General features: G+C 33.9%; 1 long non-coding RNA gene across 1 annotated transcript; it reads right to left on the reverse strand.

The window, feature by feature from the left end:
• Positions 1-5103: 5103 nt before the first annotated feature.
• LOC129232808 (uncharacterized) lies at positions 5104-12732 on the reverse strand. Its single transcript, XR_008581397.1, has 3 exons — positions 12505-12732; positions 8669-8893; positions 5104-5263 (listed from the first exon to the last, which is right to left on the reverse strand). It is a non-coding gene; the product is annotated as an uncharacterized LOC129232808 (long non-coding RNA).
• Positions 12733-15298: the final 2566 nt, after the last annotated feature.

The following is a 15298-nucleotide window of genomic DNA, read 5'->3' on the forward strand; positions in this document are numbered from 1 at the left end:
ACGCGTGGTGGCCCCACAAAATTTTCTATCTCTTTTTATTGTTTGTTTGGTTTGAAAATGTAATCATTTATTTGTACCATTATCACTCAACTGGGTATTGAATTTTATTCAACTATGATGCTTCCTTCATGGTGTTGCAATGTTCACAAACAGGAGTGTAGTTGTTTAATGAAATTTTTACCAACTTTTTGTGACATCTCAAAAAACTTCTGGTAACTATTGTAAGTCTAAGTGTTTCTTCGAAGAAAGTTATTGTGTACAAAATTCATCAACATCTTAAGAAATAAGCGAGTTCACATCAATTACCCCTCATCTGCTCTCAAAACCAGCCCTAACAAAATTTTACACTTTTTTTTTTTTTTTTTTTTCATTTTTTTTGCTGCCGCTAAAAATCCTATGGCTTTTAGGTTTTTCTTTTTGCCCCCCCCCCCACCCCCCGCACTTTTCAGTCCCAGTCGCAGCCTCTGGGGCAACGTTTCATTGACATAAAATTTCGAACTTCAAAAAAAAAAAGATTTGACCTAGCACATGGGGAGTGGGGGCAATTGCTCCTCCCGAATCCCGAAATGACGGCCTCCCCCTTCCTTTTTTGGAAAGGACCACCACTAAAACCAGGTCCTGAATCCACCATTTTGATTCCTTCAAGTTTTTTAATAAAATTTTAAGATTTAATCGCAGGAAAAAGGGAGGGGGAGGTGAATCTATTAGTAATTTGAAGGTAACGAGTTAAACTAAAATTGCAATTTTTGGTGGTTTTCGTTAATATAAGAGGATGAACAAAGACACTGATTGAAAAATGATTTTTTAATTTTTTATAGAGTAAATTGATTTATTTCACGAAAGTATGAACTAAATATTCCAAATAAAGGGACATTACTCATCTTATTTCATAAAAATGGAATTTTAAAATTGAAAGGAAAAATCTAAAGTGATTCTCCGCCCCGAATTTCGAGGCCATATTTTGCAGTTTAAGAAGTAAATTGAATCAGTAGTATTAAAAGCCAGGAATACTATAGCCCAATTTCACGAATAATAATTTAAAAAAAAGCTACAGTGGTACCCCCCCCCCCCCCCCCCAACCTCTACACTTCGTTTAACCCCTTTTTTGGTACAGCCGCCTATGATCTTTTGGTGATGTTAAGGGGATGTCTTGTTACTGAAAGAGAAGTTAAGTGGCTCTAGTCCGGAATTTTTTTGAAATTGCACCTTAAAACGGGACTTTGTTTTGTAACGGTATCGAAACTGGAATCAATTTTCTGCTATATATCTTTCGCTATCTTTGAAGAAAATGAGAGGGGGATCTACTTTGGAAATTTTCATAATAGAAATCAAAAGCATGCAATGTCTGACTTTTTTTTTTTTTTTGGTATTAACGCAAGAGAAATGGAGGTGGAATAAAGGAACACCTCCCCCGGAAAACTTCTGAAATTCAAGGCCTAGAAATGATTTTTATAGTGTATTACTTAAAAGGTCAGGGTTGGCGCTGCTCTTGAAACTTTTTCATATTGAATTTTAAAAACGCAATTTTAGCCTGTATAAGCGAAACTTTGGAAGGGTGAGAGTACTCTCCTACGGACACCTTTCAACGTAAAAGGATTTGGGGGTGTCCAAGGAAGAGTTAAGCTCTAAAAACAAAGCTATCTTTAGGTAATAATTAACTTTGGGAGTCTTTATACCTACACCTTAAAACATTTTAAAGCTATCTTTGGCTTTATTACAAGACGGGGGAGGGGGAATCGCTTGGGAAATTGTAAGAAATTACTGATGTCCCAAAAACGCCATTTTAGGCTCTGTTGAGCCAGGTCAGAGAAGAAGATGCAAGGTAAGTGACTCTCCAACGTAAACCTTTCCGATCTAGGAACTTTGGGCGCCGAGCATATTGAGCGCCTGGAACATTGGGCGCCGAGCATTTTGGGCGCTGGGATCATTGGGCCCAATGTGCTGGGAGCCCAAAATGTTCCCAGCACCCAACATGCTCGTCGCTCAAACTTCCCATTTCGAAACCTTTCTAAGCTCAAGTTTTAAAAAGATAGCTTTCAGTAGCACACCATATTGTGGCGTCATCTGTACGTCATTGCCGTATACTGTTTTTGCTGTATAGCGCGTCATCGTCACGATATTACGAGAAACGATATTTTACAAAATTATTTTTATTATAGTCATATGTCAAAGCTGTACTGTTATTTTATGAATAAATAAAAAATAATCCAGTTTTATTTAAAAATTTCAAATTTTTGAAATTTTACACCCCTCTCTCATTGCGACACGATGACACTTACGTTATGGTTACAATGACGCATAAACGATATAGGAAGATATCGTAACTATGGGAAAGGATGACTGCTTAATGACACTTGCGTCATCGTTACAATGACGCGTAACGATACTGTCACAATAGCGCACGCTCTGTCAGATTAGACATCGTTTTATATTGTAACCCGATGACACAGCGATATAGCATTGGTATTTTTACGATATTGTCGTACGTCATGTGCTACTAGGGTTTTTAGCTCTTTTTCTGACAAGAGAGGGAGGGGCTAGGAAATCAGGAGGCTGTACCCCAGAAATTTTTCGAAACTAAATGCCTTTAAACGCATGTTTATGCTCTCCCAGGTCTCGTCAAGGTGCGCAGTGCACTTAAAAATTTTCTCCTTCATAAGTTGCCGCTCCGGCGCTGGGTTTTGTTCCATCTACGACAAAGAATGTGCAATGAAGAAATGTCGCAAACAAGATGTTTGGAAGACTGGCCAATATCACGTAAAGTTAGGATAGCTGACATCAAACGGTTTACTTTATACAATATTGGGCAATACACAACGCCAGTATTGGCTGATACTGGCAGAACAAAATTAGCCAATGCATGCCGGCAAGTTTTTTGCAACACTGGCAGATGCAGGGCTGGCCAATTTTGTAGAACAAAATTCGTCATTATCGGTCTAATTGGGTCGGCCGCCACCAAACGGTAAAGTTTTTCACAATGTTGGGTAATACTGCCGGCAAGTTTTTTCGCAACTTTGGCAGATACTTTGGTAACCAGGTGACATTGGCCCTGCATATATTATTGGGCAATACTGTTGTGGAATATTGCCTTCGCTCGTATTAGTTTCCAATGTCGTTCACCCTCCACCTTTCAGTCATAAGTAGTATTGCAAAGAAAAGAAAAAACTGGGTTTATTCCGGGATTTTTGATGATTTTCGCGAGAATTCTAAAGTAATTTAAAGCAAGGATGTTACCTAATCAAAATAAATATGCAACGTTTAATACAACCAAAAAATCTGAAAATAATTTCTGAAATGAAATTTTTATACTTTTAATTAACTTTTAAACCCATTCAAGTAGCACCCCCCTTCTTGTAGTAATGCTACTGCGTTTGTTAGATTCTATAAATTTTAAATATTGGAGCAAGTTTTGAGCATGTATTTTTTCGTACGCTCTTAAGACACATTTTGGGTGTCATTCACACCGAAGGATTAATTCTATATCTTAAAATGTTGGGGATGTTTTTCAAGCAAGGCCGCAGCCAGCGGGGGGAAATTTTCGAACCTTCACAAAAATAAAGTGCGAAAAATTTCGTTTTTCGGCTTCAATTCGGAAAAATTCGAGTTGTGTTCGAACTCCCCCTCCCCCCTCCAATATTACCAAAGATCGTTCAAACTTTCGTTTTCAGGGCTTCAATTCTGGAAAAAATTACGGGAGAGCGTCGCCGAAAATTACCGAAAAGTGGCCCCAAATCTCTCCTCCCACAAACAGTACCGAAAATCCTCTAAAACCTGCCTTTTCAAAAGCTAACTTCAAAAAATTTTCGGCGGAATGTTTCTTCGCCCCCCCCCCCCTTCTCTACCATTAACGATTGTTTGAAATTTAGTTTTTAGGGCTTAAATTTTGAAAATTTTCAGGAGAGGAGCTTCTGAAAATTCTTCCACATAACATCATTGAAAGTCAACCCAAATTACGTTTTTAGAGCTTCAATGGGTCAAGATTGCCGGTCCCCTAAACGTTACCCAAGATATTATCACAATTGTGTTTTTAAGATTTCAATTTCAAAAAATTCCCAGGGATTGGCCCCAATCTTTCTTCCCTCAAACATTACCCAAAACTGGGTTTTTGCAACTGCAATTTCAAAAAATTTCGGGGTATATCTGTTTTGATAATGTCACTGAATATCTTAAACTAAGTCTTTTCCTTCCCCCAAACTGGTTTCCAAGCTCAGCATGTATTTTGTTAGTTGCATGTTAAGTATTGCTTCTAACTAAATGAAACACTAGATAGTAATAAGAAATTGTTTTTACATTACGGATACAAAAGTGAAAACTCAGAACAGGCTCTGGGCCCAGCAAATTAGGTGCTAGTCAATTTATCAGCCTGTATAATCCGGATAAATATCAACAGCTCTGTATTTGTAACTTGAAACTTACATTTAAAAAAAAAAATACAAAAGATTCAAACATTTTGAAACATTGTAAATCAACAGAAACAAAATAAATGCCTTAAGCAGCAATAGTTCGATACATACCAACAGTTACATCTGAGTGATCTCATACATCACTCCAAATAGTTTAATCAATCCATGGGGAGAGAGTTAGGTTTCCACTGAACTCGTAAACCTCGTTAAAACAGAGCCAGCAATAAACTTATACTTGAATAAAAATGTTTAGAAAAATTTTATAGTGCAATACAAATTTAAACACCCATTATGAAATTTTTATATATTTTTCTGTAATTTTTGGGGTCCTTAAAGCCAGTGCTTCTCATGCTTACGCTTAAACGAGGCCCTGAATGTATTAAGATTAAGTATCAGATGCGAACATCCTATTCTACTCATTGATAGTTTAATTCTGTAAGAATGTTTTCTCTAAATGATAAAAGTAAAGCCATTAAAACAAAAAATAGGAAACATGTTGCATTCATGCGCTACAAGATTATAAAAACTTTTCTAATGGCTAATAGGGAGCTTCCAACGGTAAGCAGCCACTATTATTTTAGGAAGTTTGTTTCTTTGTTTTCTTTTTTTTTCTTCAAAAAGAATATTTTGGAGCAATTTATATATTTACAAATTTATTATGAATAAAAAAGTTTTATACATTTTTTTTTTTTTTTGCATCTATACATTTTCTTCTTCTTATTCGGATTTGCAAGTCTAGTATCCTTTTTCGATTTTTCTAGAAGGATGCAAGTTCCAATCAGCAGCACCAGCTAGCACTTTACTGACTTGATGGCTAATGGAATTAGTCTCTGCTTGTTAGTACTTAATTTTTACACTAACTAAAGAAAAAAAAAATAATTAGTCACTTAAGATATAATTACACATTAATTTACACAGTGAAATAGGCTAAATAAATGCATAGTAAGAATTATATATTACACATAACAAAAGATACAAATTATGTATAACAAAATTTATTAATATGACTTAAGTAGTGGGGCAGCAAAGAGAGTTTTGAGTAGAGACGTACCGAGTACTCGGTAACTACTCGGTACTCGGCCAATTTGCCGAGTACTCGGTACTCGGCCAAATTCTGATCAGATACTCGGCCAATACCGAGTAGTTGCAAAAAATTGAATATTGTCCAAGACAGATACTAAAATTTATAAAAAAAAAGCAAGCATTATATTCTGCAATCATTTACAATTAAAATTTATAAGTCAAATTTAAATTTTGAGAATAATGAAGTTTGTAATGCTTCAATGGAATAAATCTTTATTTTAATGTCCCCAAAGTTAATAAAACTTATTTATTAAAAATTACGCAAAAAATGTAAGTATAGAAAATATGGAATTTTTATATTAAAAATGGATTTTTGCTACAAACAAAAATTAGTTATAAAAAATGTAAAAATACCTTTGCTTAAAAAATAAAACAACCTTAAAAGTACAATGCAGGAACTCTGCAGACACCTGTTTTGGCATTACAAGGAATTCCTTTTTCAATGCACAAAATGGGGGCTCGTAGATTTAAAGGCATCCGACAAAAGTCGTATTTTTTTGTTGAATGTCTTTACATTCTTTAGCTCACATGTTATGCACTGAAAAAGACGTTCCTTGTAACGGGGGGGGGGGGGGGGGGCAGAAACACGTGTCTGCAGTGTTTCTGCACATTTGTTTTATCTGCTTTTAAAAATTATTTATGTTTGGCGGACTAGAACTATAATTGATGGATATACAGTGAAACCCCTCCTAAGGGACACCCCTCTTATGCAGACAATTTTTAATTCCCCTGTTCCAATGCAAATAACATTATTAAACCCCTGTCCTGTGGACACCTCTCTATTGCGGACAAAAAAATTGTCCTGTTAGTGTCCACATTAGAGGGATTTTACTGTAATTTGTTTTAATTCCAACTTTTTTAATCATACCTTTTATTTATTTATTTTTAACTTAAAAAATTATTCTTTTGTAAAATTTTTGACACAAACAAAATTGTATATATATAATGCGTAATTGAATTTCAGCACGAATTTAGTTTTAAAAACTATTATATGGACAAGGAGGTTTATACTACTATTCCAATAAGTTCAAAATTAATCACATGTGTGTCGGTGGTTCTTCTTAAAACATAATTGGTACTTGGAACTCGGCCGAGTAGTGAAAGGCCGAGTACTCGGTAACTCGGTACTCGGCCGAGTAATAAAAGGCTGAGTACTCGGTACTCGACCAAAGTGCTACTCGGTACGTCTCTAGTTTTGAGTCCCCAGAGCCCTTCGTTATAACATATATTACCAATTCTAATATAGTAGTCAAAAACATGACAAAACTTAGGTCCTTCGGCCTTCCCACCCAGGTAAAATCCCTGGCTGAGAAATTCTCAAGAGATGATTTAAGATCATAAAATTGTTTCATCGATGATTAAGGCCTAACTGAACGTTTTCCAAATCAAGCCCTTCTTCAATAACATTTTTACGATGGTAGATCAAATATGAACCAGAATTGAAAAAAAAAAAAATGTTTCAACCAAAAGCAATTTTTATAAGCCATCCTTTTTCATCATATCATTGTTCCATTGATAAATAACAGATTGCCAAGTTTTTGATGCTGCCTTCGGCAGTATCAAAAACTTGGCATAACCAAAACCTAAAATAACAGGGCTGCCACTAAGTTATGGTCTAAAAATAGTGGTCTAAGTAGAATTTTAAATAAAAAAGTCTGCAAAACAGTTGCCAAACAAGGAAAATAGTAACTGGTTAAATGAAGGAACCAATTATGTGAGTGATGGTCTAGTAGATGGATTATTTTCCTAGGTAAAGGATACTGCCTGCAGGGCCAGATTTAAGGGAGGGCAGGCGGGGCTACTGCCCCGGGACCTCCACAAGAAAAGGGCCCCCACAATAAAATTTTTACAAAATATCCTAACTTTCAAGGGTTGAAAATATCGGATATATACATATATATCAAAATATTCGGATATATATATCAAAGTATCTAATATTTTCGAAAATATGATGATCTTTTGGAACCCTGATTAGGGGCTTCCACTCCTTCATTACCCCAGGGCCTCCACATTTCCAAATCCGTCCCTGACTGCCTGAATAGATTTTGAAAACTTTTGCAACTGAAGTTCTTTTAAAGACTTACAGCCAATGAGAGCCCCTTTTAAAACTTAAATAAAAAATATGACTCCGACAAAAGTCAAAGTTTTTTATAAACCTTTTATTGGTGAGTAAGAGTATATTATACATTTTGTCAACAGGTCATTATATATATTTTGGTATGCAATAAATCTACTTCATAATACATACTTTTTTTTTTTTTTCAAAAATTTGTATGGGCTTTCACATTTTTCAAAAAAAGTTCTAAATCTTTTTTTGAATGATCCTAATTTCCTCAATCAGTAAATAGGCATATATAATTAATTTTCAATTAGGATAACATGGTGGGTCACAATTAATGAAGATATGTTTCACTAGAACTTTCAGTTCAGAGACTTTCGTAAATATGCAATCTATTTTTGCGGAATTTCTCTTCATTCATAAGCTCACATGTGTTTCTATTGAAAAAGAGATTTCTTGTGACTTTGAAAACATGCTCAAGCAAGTTTTATTGCTTTTTGGCCATCAAATAGTTCATTACAGTGTATAAACTAGGGATGCACTGATAAGCAAATTGGCCAATTAACCATTAGCTGATTAATTATAATCATAATGGCTTTTACTGCTCTCTCAGTTGAAAAAAAAATACCTGCATTAAAAACAAAACATATTACACAATAACATTTTTGCTCAATTAAAGGGTGTAATTTTTTAAGCAAATTGTAAAATGTTGTAGTTATGTGTATGAAAAGAGAGTACAATAACTGAAAAACTTTTTTTTTTTTTGCTTGAATAGGAGTATTCTGTCAAAAGTTTGAGAGCGAGGGGAACTGAGTCAGGCTGCATATAACCACCTACTATGGTTCTTAAACAATAAAAAAAAAATATTTACTTATGTATAATAAATTCACCCATAGTTTCTTGTTCTAGGCATACTTAATATATAATTTTATTCAAAAAATAATTTTCCTGCCCATTAAAATCGGCAGTATGACTAATTACCAACGAATTGGTGCATTCCTAGAATAAACTCTCGTCAGTAAAAAGTTTGGGGAATTTTTAGCTACTTACTAGTACACAACTTTCAGAAAAGGTAAGTTACAAAATTATAAGGTACCAATTTCAGGAATTTTGCTATACTTACGAATGCATCACTTTTAACTGCATCAAACCATTAATGCTTGACAGACACAAAACAAATTCATGTTCTGCAGCATTAATATCGCCAATTGCAGCTGCAACTTGGGAGCTTTCTTGGACATCACATTCATCTCCACCTTTTCCTGTAGCAACTTCGCTTTTCTTTTCAGCTTTTTGCCGTCTTTTTAAGCTTGGCCAAAAGATTCAAAATCTCTTGCAGAACTATAAACTAATTAAAAGGAAAATAAATTCTTTTTAAAAAGGCATCAAGTTATAATAAAAATACAGTCGGATCCCCATTTATGCGAGGGATGCGTTCCAAGACCCCTCGTACAAGTCGAAATTTCGCGTTGTGGAACAACGCATGTTTAGAAATTTTTTGTCAACATACCTAATTACTTCAGACAAGTGTTAACGCCCCTTAAATTGTCTAAAAACATTTCTTAACTATATATTACCGTATCTGTTATAAAGAAATGATTTTTTTCCGCATTTTAGCGTTAAATAACTAAGCATTAAAGTGTTACAATTTAACATAAATTACTACTACAAAGCACAAAATCAATGAACAATAAGAGACATGAATTAAAACAGTACGGTACTTACATTAAGTACCGTACAAACCATACTGCATCTTTGTAAACCATCTTTTGTCGGATGTCTTTTCATCCATAAGCTCATTATTTTTTGCATTGAAAAAGGCATTCCCTGTAACGCCGAAAAACGTGTCTGCTGCAATTTGCAAACTGGTGCTTCTTCTAATGTTGTTTTGTCTTACCATACTGCATTATATTAGCACTGAACAGTAGATATCGTAAACATAATTATAATTTTTAAAAGGATGAAGATGATGGTTTATGAAAGTGTGGGAGCACCCCTCTTTCTGGCCTCTTTAAGTCACAATGAAAGAGCAGTTTCTATTCTTATGATTGTATTTTGCTCAGACATTACTCTGCGAGTTTCAGTATCAAAACTAAGTTCTGAACTTTTACGGATTTCCTTTTCTTGAATTTTAATTGCACGTATCAAAGATACACTCATACCTGATTGCTGTACTACTTTGAATCCACTTATTAATTGTTCAAGCATATTGAGAATCTTGACATTTTCTTTAATGGTCAGAAGCTTTCTCATTTTCTTTCCATTTTCGCCAACTTTAGATGAAAAAGTGCGTTGGGGAGCCATTCTATCTTATCAACGTTCATATGTAGAATGAAAAAAAACCCATTAAGAATCGGAGCGGTTATTTGCAGGCCTGGATTTACTCACAAGCTAAGCAAGCTATAGCTTAGGGCCCCCAACTGCCGGAAATTTGTATGATTCGTTTCAAAAATAAAGTACTTGAAAACTTTGAAAAGTTGGAAAAGTGTAGCTACAAACAACAAATGAGAGGGAGTATGGAGAAGGAATGCCAATATATGTCAAATTCAGCTCCTTGCTTTATCCTGCACAAAAAATGTAAAAACCATGGTTCTTATGTTTCTGAAACATATTAAATATTTTTGTGACTCACATGTTTCATATCTTGCTATTTATATAACTCCGAATGCAGAATTTTGGAAATTCTTTTGGTGTTGCTTGCTTTTATCTTACTTCTGCATATTGTCAATCTGTTTAGCCCAAAAATAAAATTACACTCTACTTCTATTCCTCTTTGTTTTTCTGTCCCACTTGCAACTGAAGAGAAGTTGTTGTAATGAGAAATCTATAGTTTTTTTTTCTTTTACATTTAAAATAGCTGTTTCTTACAAAGTTAGAACAGGAGTTTAAAAATTTAGGATCAAGTGCTAAAATATCAGACAGAAAAGTACAAATGAAGTGAGTTAAAGAACTTTAATTGTTTTAGAGTACTTGAAAATAATTAGTAAGTCTTTGAAAATCCGAAGCAAAGTTGGGCTCCAATTTTATTTCTTATCAAGTGCATACATTAGGAATTGTTCAAATAGGCAGTATGTTACTGTCTTGTTACCTATTTTCTAAATCTGTACACCATATGTTTTAAAGCATTTTTTACAATTGATCATTTTATATTTAACTCGTTGTATTTGTTGGTGGGTTGGAATGATAATTAAAAACTAACTGTATCGAAAGCCAATGTATTGTCTTTTCTCTTCCCACACTCTTTTTCTCTGTCAACTTCTGTCATTGATTCGTCAAATCAAAAACAATTTCTACTGTACATTATCTTAATTTGCGTATTATCTTCATTAAAGTATATAACTTTAAAAAAGTTTTGTTTGCCTATTTCTGTCCTGATATTTTTGTAGTTCCAACTACATCCTATAAGGCTTCAAAATGCAGAACTTAATATCTATTTTTCAAACTTTCCTCCAGGGGAGAAACACCCGCACCCCCTACAATTGGGGATATTCTATACTCAACTTAAAGAGGAGTCCTGGGTCTCCAGCTCTTGAAATCATTCCCCCTCATAAGGCCAATCCCAAAAGGACACCAGGGAAAAGCAATCAAAAAAGCAAAAGTATTGCTGTATGTAGCAGATGAAAGAGACAAACATAGTAAAGGAGAAAAAAATTAAAAAATTGTATCTTACACCACTGAGAGAAACATTGTCCAAACTACAAACAGGTGGCCCCATACCTGAAACAGCTTAGGGCCCCGCTAAGTCTAAATCCGGCCCAGGTTATTTGTATAAACTAAAGCAAAGCATTGCTTAGGTTTAGACTAATACAGTGTGTGAACTTCTGATTTCAGTGATGTTAAAGGGATGAAAGTCCATTCACAAAACCAATATTTAGTGTCAACGAAGCCTACGCAGCTCCTTTCAAAAAAATTTCATGTTGCAGGCAAGCAATTTGCGTCAGCAATAAAAAAATTCATTACTTTGGAAAAAACTCGCCTTATAGTCATTTTGCGAAAGTCGGATGGCGTTGTTGCGGGATCCGACTGTATATATGTGTTGCAATCAGGGTTGGGTTTTGGACTGTCCAAAACTGGTTTAGGACAGGACAAGTGGTTTTTATTGTCCAAAACTGTTTAAAACTGTCTGAAAGTGTCTTACTGCCCAAAAGTATGCTAAAACTAAAGTGTAATCTAATCAATTTGTATTTACTGCAATATTCGTGATGCATAAATATAAATATTAATTAGTTTTAATTAATGAGTATTTGATAATATTTTTCTTCAAAATGTTCACTTACGAAATATTTCACTTAAAAAAAATTTGCAAATAACGCTTTACATAAAAACTTTCTTATGTAATAGTTAGTAGAGTAATGAAAGGAAATTCACAACAGTATCAAGATAACTTATTTCAGTTCCATTAAAACTCGGAAGAATGTTACTAAATGTGTGAAGTAAAGTGTACAAAGAAAAATCTGATTTTTTAAAATAGTTTTTGCACTTAAGTTTTATATGAAGTTTTAATGAAAATTCTTTTTTCAATCATACATTAACGAACAAGACATTGATCATTAAATATATGCACTCGAGTGGCCCTTAGCTATAGGACATTTTTCAGAAGTTAAAATTGCATTGATACCCACCCTCTTATTTTGTTCCAATGGACAAAAGAACAGCCTGTGCAAAATTTCCCTTCAATTGGACAATTTCTAGGGGCACCTCAAATGCCTTGTTTTTGATACTTTCTCACAAAATACAGTTTCACTAAAAATGCAGTTTTTGGACAGAATGGTAAAAACCATGGTATTTACCGTAGTGTCAAAAACCTCGCCAACCTTGGTGACAATGTTATTAAAGTAAGTAGTAGATTTTAACTTTCAGCTCAAAAGTCAGGACTTATCAAAAAGGTCAATTGGACCAGAATTGAATTAGAAAAAAAAAAGCTGTTTTCAATGTTAAGGCAATAAAAACTACACTTACACCTTTCTTGAGTGTCAGACCTCTTTACAAGTATTCACAGCAGTAGATTCCTCTAGTAGAGATATCTGACTGTCGCAGGAAATTACAAGAACCAGTTTTATTTTTCTACAATTAAAGTAAAGAGTGAATATTTAATTTAAATACAATTATAGATATAAATATGTTAGTAAGGAAATAAATCTGGCATACACTTACACTGACAGAATTTATTCTTAAATTGTTTCATGGTAGCACATAGTTTAAATTATCTCCTTCAGACATAAGCAAAGAATGAAAGCTTAATATTTTGTACAATGAACTTGAATAATTGTTTTGATTAGTACAAAGTAAAAAAGAGTAATGTTTTTTTTTCTATTTGAGGGTGGGCTTAGGGGGGATGTATCACATGTGATATAGTAAGAACTAGACACTACAATCAGGAGTGTTTTATTTCTGAATAAGATTTGACTAGTTTGTTTAGTTATAGTGCTAACGACACAATATATGCACAGCATAAATACTAGATGAAAATAAGCTTTATTTTTATGTTGTGGTAACGTTACATGATTCTTTTTACTTTCATGAAATGGCTTAGAACAACTTCTTTTTGCAATGAGACAAGTCAAGGAAAAAAAAAAAAAACTTGCAGTCTCTACAATGGGTACAGTGGCGGATTGGTTGAAAAAATCGGCCCTGGCATTAGGAGATGTCGCGGCCCCATAGTTCTTATAGATATATTAAATTTTACTTAACGATTGGGCTATCACTCAAATATGAGGAAATTATACTTAACAACTAAATATATTTAAACAAAATTTAACAAATAGGAACACTTCTACGCTTTAATGGTGAACAAACTGATACAGTATTAGATAAACACCTTATTTTGGGGGGAAATGTCATTGTAATTGTCCATTTATTTATTTTTATAGATCCCGGAACTTGATTGAATATTTCCGTAATGATAACACTGCTTGGCTAGTATGTCCTTTTCTGCAGTCATAATAAGTAACTTAATTACCCTGTTTTATGAAACTGATCTAGCAATGTTCATGGGTGAAGGACTAGGGCCGTCTTAGAACGTGATGTGTCGACACAAACATACATTACTGGGCCTTGTCATAAACCTTGCCTTTTTTATACTGCCATACCCTGACAACACCCAGACTCAATGCGAGGTCAAAAACCTGGTGGGAGGTGTCGGGTACGAGTTTGGTAGCCCCTTATTAACACACTTTTATTAGCTTCACCTGTATGTATGTATGTATGTATGTATGTATGTATGTATGTATGTATGTATCTTTAACGGAATCTTACAGCTCAAATTTTGCCCACTTCCTGCGATCGGATTCTTTTGAAATTTGGCACGCGACCTCAGACCCGATGACAATGCAATATTCTATAATAAAATTAATTAATTAACTCTTTTAATTGTTAGTTTCCTCCAATTTTAATCAATATTTTGGCATAAATCCAACAATGTGAAAAAGGAAAAATTTTAAAAAATACATTAAAAAATGCTTGCAAAAAGTATTTCAAAATATCTACAAAAACCTTTAAATTTTCTGCATCAGACAAAATTTGTTCCAATGTTCCAAGGTAATTAGAACATGAAATATAATCGTTTTTAACTAATTTCATGCCAAAATTTAGGTGAGCCTTCAATTGGAAATTCATTGCTGATCAGACCATTGCTGAACAAACTTTTATTCAAATGCATCTCAAATTTTCAAAGTAATATAAATATGATTTCCGCAAACATACATCGATGACTCACAGTAGCTTCCCATCGGGGTGTCCTTGTCTTAACTTTAAGATATTACCTCGCACTCGTTTTATAAATAATTTCGTCGCCTGATAATTCTCCAACATAAGAGTAAAAAACAGAAAAATAAAATAATAGTTTAAAAAACTAAAAAAACATGCTTTTGTAGCAAAATGAACTAAAAAGTGAAAAATAATCTTTGGATGATAGTAGTTGACCAATCACTTAATTTTAATGTAATACAAAAAAGCGTGGGGGGCTTCTTATCAGTTGTCTTTAATTTCTTCCATTTGTTGTCCAAGCAAAAATGTAAATAGACAGCACCCCACGCTTTTTTTGTATTACATTAAAATTAAGCGATTGGTCAACTACTATCATCCAAAGATTATTTTTTACTTTTTAGTTCATTTTTCTACAAAAGCGTGTTTTTTTTAGTTTTTTAAACTATTATTTTATTATTATTTTTTTCAAACGCATGTATCAATACAAAGAGATAAAGTGGACTTAAAGAGCTTTCTGGCTTCTGGGAGTCATTAAAGTATTTGCAATATGAACTTAATGGAAAGATTAACATTGAGTCTGAAATGGGAGGTCCGGGGGTCCTCTCCCCCGGAAACTTTTTTTTAAATTGTAGTCTTAAAAACCCAATTTTAGACAATATTTGGAAATGTCAGGGAGCGTAGGTTCGGGGTTTCTCCGGCTGCAATATTTCGGAAGTCGAAATCCAAAAAAAAAAAAAAATAATAATAAAAATAATTTTAAATTATCTTCGAGTATATGGTATAAAGAGCGGTTCCGGGGGCTCTTCTCTGAAGTTTTTTTTTTTAAATATTAGCTCTGAAAACGCAGTTTTAGAAGATCTTTTGTGGTTTTAAGTCGAGATAGATCCCAAGGACATTCATCAGAAAATTTTCAAATTTAATTTTTGCTTACCTTCAGTGATGTTAGGAAAAGGAGTTTTCAGAAGGCTCACCCAGGAAAATTTTCGAAATTGAAGCACTAAAAACGATATTTAAAACGTTCTTCATTGATGATGCCGAGAGAGAGGAG

The sequence above is a fragment of the Uloborus diversus genome, unplaced genomic scaffold (assembly GCF_026930045.1).
Source record: "Uloborus diversus isolate 005 unplaced genomic scaffold, Udiv.v.3.1 scaffold_14, whole genome shotgun sequence".
NCBI lineage: Eukaryota > Metazoa > Arthropoda > Arachnida > Araneae > Uloboridae > Uloborus > Uloborus diversus.